The sequence below is a fragment of the Babylonia areolata genome, chromosome 13 (genome assembly GCF_041734735.1).
Source record: "Babylonia areolata isolate BAREFJ2019XMU chromosome 13, ASM4173473v1, whole genome shotgun sequence".
NCBI lineage: Eukaryota > Metazoa > Mollusca > Gastropoda > Neogastropoda > Buccinidae > Babylonia > Babylonia areolata.
This window is the reverse complement of record NC_134888.1, coordinates 30,604,554-30,609,553: the sequence shown is the minus strand read 5'-3', so window position 1 is coordinate 30,609,553 and position 5,000 is coordinate 30,604,554.

The window sequence follows — 5,000 nt, the reverse complement described above, 5'->3', positions numbered from 1 at the left end:
CCTTTTCGTCATTCTATTCCTTCTCCTCCTCCTTTTCCTCCTCCGCTTCCATTTCGTCATACTCCTACTCTCTTTTTCCTCCACCTCTCCCTCCTCCTCCACTTTCCTCGTGCACTTTCTCCTCCTCCTTCTCCTCCATTCCCACATACTCTTCCTGCTCTTCCTCCTTTTTTCCTCCTACTCTTCCTCGTTCTCCTATTTTTCATTCTCCTCTTGCTCCTTTTCCCTTATACTCTTCCACCTTCTCCTACTTCTCCTCCCCCCCACACCCCCTTATACTCTTCCACCTTCTCCTACTTCTCCTCCACCCCACTCCCCCCTTATACTCTTCCACCTTCTCCTACTTCTCCTCCCCCCACCCACCCCCACCCCCCATCCCCCTTTTCATCATCGTCTGTCTTCTTCTCCTTCTCCATTTTCTTGTCCCTACCCTCTCCTTCACCTCTCCTCCTCCTCCTCCTCACCGCTTCTCTCTTTTTCTCTCCTCTTCGCTCTATCCCCACTTCCTTCGTCGTCGTCCTCCTCCTCAATCTTCCTCCTCCCCCTCCTCCTCCCAATTTCCTCCACCTCCCAAATCTTCCTTCGTGCTCTTCCTCCTCCCAATCTTCTTCCCCAATCTTCCTCCTCCTCCTCCTCCTCCCAATCTTCCTCCTCCTCCTCCTCCCAATCTCCATCCTCCTCCTTCTCCCAATATTCCTCCTCTTCCTCCCAATCTTCCTCCCAAATCTTCCTCCTCCTCTTCCTCCTCCCAATCTTCTTCCTCCTCCTCCTCCTCCTCCAAATCTTCCTCCTCCTCCTCCTGCCAATCTTCCTCCTCCTCCTCCCAATCTCCATCCTCCTCCTTCTCCCAATATTCCTCCTCTTCCTCCCAATCTTCCTCCCAAATCTTCCTCCTCCTCTTCCTCCTCCCAATCTTCCTCCTCCTCCTCCTCCAAATCTTCCTCCTCTTCCTCCCAATCTTCCTCTTCCTCCTCCCAATCTTCTTCCTCCCCCTCCTCCCAATCTCCATCCTCCTCCTTCTCCCAATATTCCTCCTCTTCCTCCCAATCTTCCTCCCAAATCTTCCTCCTCCTCTTCCTCCTCCCAATCTTCCTCCTCCTCCTCCTCCCAATCTTCCTCCTCCTCCTCCTGCCAATCTTCCTCCTCCTCCTCCCAATCTTCCTTCCAAATCTCCCTCCTCCTCCTCTTCCTCCTGCCAATATTCCTCCTCCTCCCAATCTTCCGCCTCCTCCTTCTCCTGATATTCCTCCTCCTCCCAATCTTCCTCCCAAATCCAATCTTCCTCCCAAATCTTCCTCCTCCTCCTCCCAATATTCCTCCTCCTTCTCCCATTCTTCCTCCTCCTCCTCCCAATCTTCCTCCTCCTCCTCCCAATCTTCTTCCTCCTCCTCCTCCTCCTTTTCCTCCTCCTCCTACTCCTCACATTCCTCCTTTTCTACCTCCTCCTCCTCCTCTATCTCCTCCTTATCTTCCTCTATATCCTCCTCCTCTTCCTCCAGTTCCTTCATGTGACAATTGTCTTTTTGTAATGATTGCCATGTTTCCGTGACTGTATACGTTGGTTCATCCATAAATCTGTTTAACTCTCTCTATACGAACGGCGAAAGAGACGACGTTAACAGCGTTTCACCCCAATTACCATCATCAAAATATTGCAAGAGGAAGGCTCTTATACTAAAGAGATGAATGTTGACAAAGAATACCACAATTCTGACGACGGAAGCTAAAGGTTGGGTCATTCAGACGCCCACTGGACATCCGAGGGGTCTGTGTAGAGGAGAAGAGAGGACTGGCCGTACTGAGTGAGTTAATCGTTTATTTGCATATTAATTTGCTGTTCTGTGTGTACGCAACCCCAACATCCCCCACCACACACACCCGCACACCAACACCCACACTCCACATTCACACACCCACACCCACCCACCCACCCACCCACCCACACACACACACACACACACTCATGTATCATTATAACAGTAAAATTTACAAGGAAAGTTTGCCAGGGGCTCTTGCCTTGTAGCCCGTGGGTTCTAGTGCACGTTGCATGAAGTGCATTCTGCACAAGGGACCTCTGTTTATCGTCTCATCTCCATGACCAATTGCAACCCGGACCCGGTTCCCCCCCCCCCCCCGCATCCTCTCTCCCCCACCACACACACACACCATTATCATCCGCCCACCGCCACCCGAGGGTTTCAGACTGACTGATGAGCTTAGCGGCACACACAAAACGAGCAATTGGAGACGGGGGTGTGTGAAAGGAAGGGAAGGGTGTAGTGGAGAAGCTCGCGTGCGTGCGTGCGTGCGTGTATGTGTGTGTGTGTGTGTGTGTGTGTGTGTGTGTGTGTGTGTGTGTGTGTGTGTGTGTGTGTGTGTGTGTGTAACCGTGTGAGACAGAGACAAAGGTTTAGAAAAGAGAGAACGAGAGACAATGACAATGACAATGACAATCATTTTTATTGGCAAGTTTTACAGCTCTAGTGCCAAGGGGAATTATTCTGCTTATTCTAGCAAGCGACGAAAAGAAAAAGTAAAACGAAAAATAAGGGGAAACAACAAGCAAATAAGTTCATAAATATTCATAAACGCATAAACACTCATGCATTCACACCCACGACATTAATACAACATATTCCATATCATTCATGCATAATACTAAATAATTCGAACATGTGATCATCCAACTTTGCAGCCGCGCCTCTTTTTTGGTTATTTAGCAATCTAAATTGAGTTATGAATCTTATGGGGTTTTTTTCTACATTATTGCTATCATGTTAAAACTATCTTTCGGTTAATCTTTTCCTTCTAATGTTATAATTATGCCTCTACAATATATTTGGCGAATAAAAATAGAATGTCTTCATTAGCTGATGAAAGGATAGCTACTAGATCATGTCTTAATGCAAACGGATTAGAGAAGGAGAGAGAAAGAGAGAAAGGGGCACAGAGAGAGAGAGAGAGGGGGGAGGGGGGGGGAGAGAGAAAACGTCTGTTATTGTCGATTAGAAGGAATCAGAAAAAAAAATTATGTTCCTCACCCAGGGTCAGAATCGCTAATATCCAACAGCCAATAAAATCGATCTCTCATGGTCATCACCATCGATCTCCAACATTCAAAATTACCGAACCATCACATTCACAATCACTGACCTCTCACAGTCATGGTCGCTGATAACTTTCAGTCATAATCAGATTATCTCAGTGATAATCTAACAAGTGCATAAATAAAGCAAATCAAATAACTGGAATAATCAACAGAACTTTTATTTATCTTGACTTTTTTTCTTTTCTTTTTTTTTTTGGGGGGGGGGGGGGGGTTGAAAGAGGAAGAGTATGAGGAAAGTGAGGGGGGTGGGAGAGGAGGAAAAAGAGGAAGAGGAGGAGGAGGAGGAGAAGGAGGAAGAGGAGGAATAGTATGACGAAAAGGAAGAGGAGGAGAAATGGTGGGGGGGGGGGAAGTTGGAGGAGGAGGAGGAAAAGGAGGAAGAGTATGAGGAAAGTGAGGGGGGGAGGAGGAGGAGGTGGAGGAGGAAACAGAGGACAAGGAAGAAGTGTGTGAGGGATGTTGAGGAGAAGGAGGAAAGGGAGGAGGAGGAGGAGTTGGAAGAGAGTTAGAAGAGAAGGGGGGACAAGAAGAAAGAGAAGGAGAAGCTCTTGTGCGACCTCACTTGGAGTGTGGAAACACTGTGTGGTGTCCATATCTGAAACGACAGTCTATTTCGATTGAGAGGGTGCTGAGAAGAGCCACAAAGCTTGTGCACGAATATAGGTATATGACTCATAATGATAGATTAACTTATTCTAAATCATTCTCCCTCGAGGGTAGAAGGGTACGTGGTGATCTCATTGAGACCTATAAATATTACAATGGTTATGTTGATGTGTCCTGGGATCAGGTTTTCTCAGTACCCCTGTACAGTTCTACAAAAATAAAATGCTGATGCAAAAATGTATGTACCACCTTCAGATACTAATGCAAGAAAGTTTTGCTTCAGAAATGGAAGTGCTAATGAATGGAAACAACTGCTATCTCCACTAAAACAACCACCATCTACTACTAACTCACTCAAAAACCAACTGAACAATTCTACGGAATTCCTAACTATTTGAGAGAGTTTGACAAATAAATAAACTGTAAATGAAGCGTCAAACCTTGACCAGAATCTGTCTTATGACAGATCAAGACTTTGTGCTGTAGCAAAATTTATTAAACAAATAAACTGTTTAAAAGCTTCAAAGCTTGTTTTGTCCTTATCATGCAACAACAGCAACAAGCACTACTACTACTACTACTACTACTACTACTAGTGTCATTCGGATGAGACGATAAACCGAGGTCCCGTGTGCAGCATTCACTTAGCGCACGTAAAAGAACCCACGGCAACAAAAGGGTTGTTCCTGGCAAAATTATGTAGAAAAATCCACTTCGATAGGAAAAACATAAAACTGCAGGCAGGGGAAAAAAAATGGTGGCGCTGTAGTGTAGCGACACACTCTTTCTGGGGAGAGAAGCCCGAATTTCACACAGAGAAATCTGTTGTGATAAAAAGAAATACAAATACAAATACAAAAATACAAAATTACTACTACTACTACTACTACTACTACTACTGCTACTGCTGCTGCTGCTACTGCTACTACTACTATAATCACTGATTTATCACAGTCATACCACTGATCTCTCACGGTAGTAACCACTGATCCCTCACAGTGTACTCACCGATTCTTCACAGACATAATCATCGATCTCTCAGCGGTGAAGTGGTCAACTGGTCAGAGCGCTGGATCCTCGCCCCACTTTTTTTGTAGTATATTTGTTGGGTTTTTTGTTGTTGTTGTTGTTGTTGTTTTTGTTTTGTTTTGTTGTTTTTTTTGTTGGGTTTTTTTTCAAGTTTCAAGCCCTTTATTTCCCAGAGAACTGTTAAGTTTGTCCAGGTTCCCCCTTCCCCCCAGTGGTGCTGTAACTGTGGCGGGGGGGGGGGGGGGGAGGGGAGGGG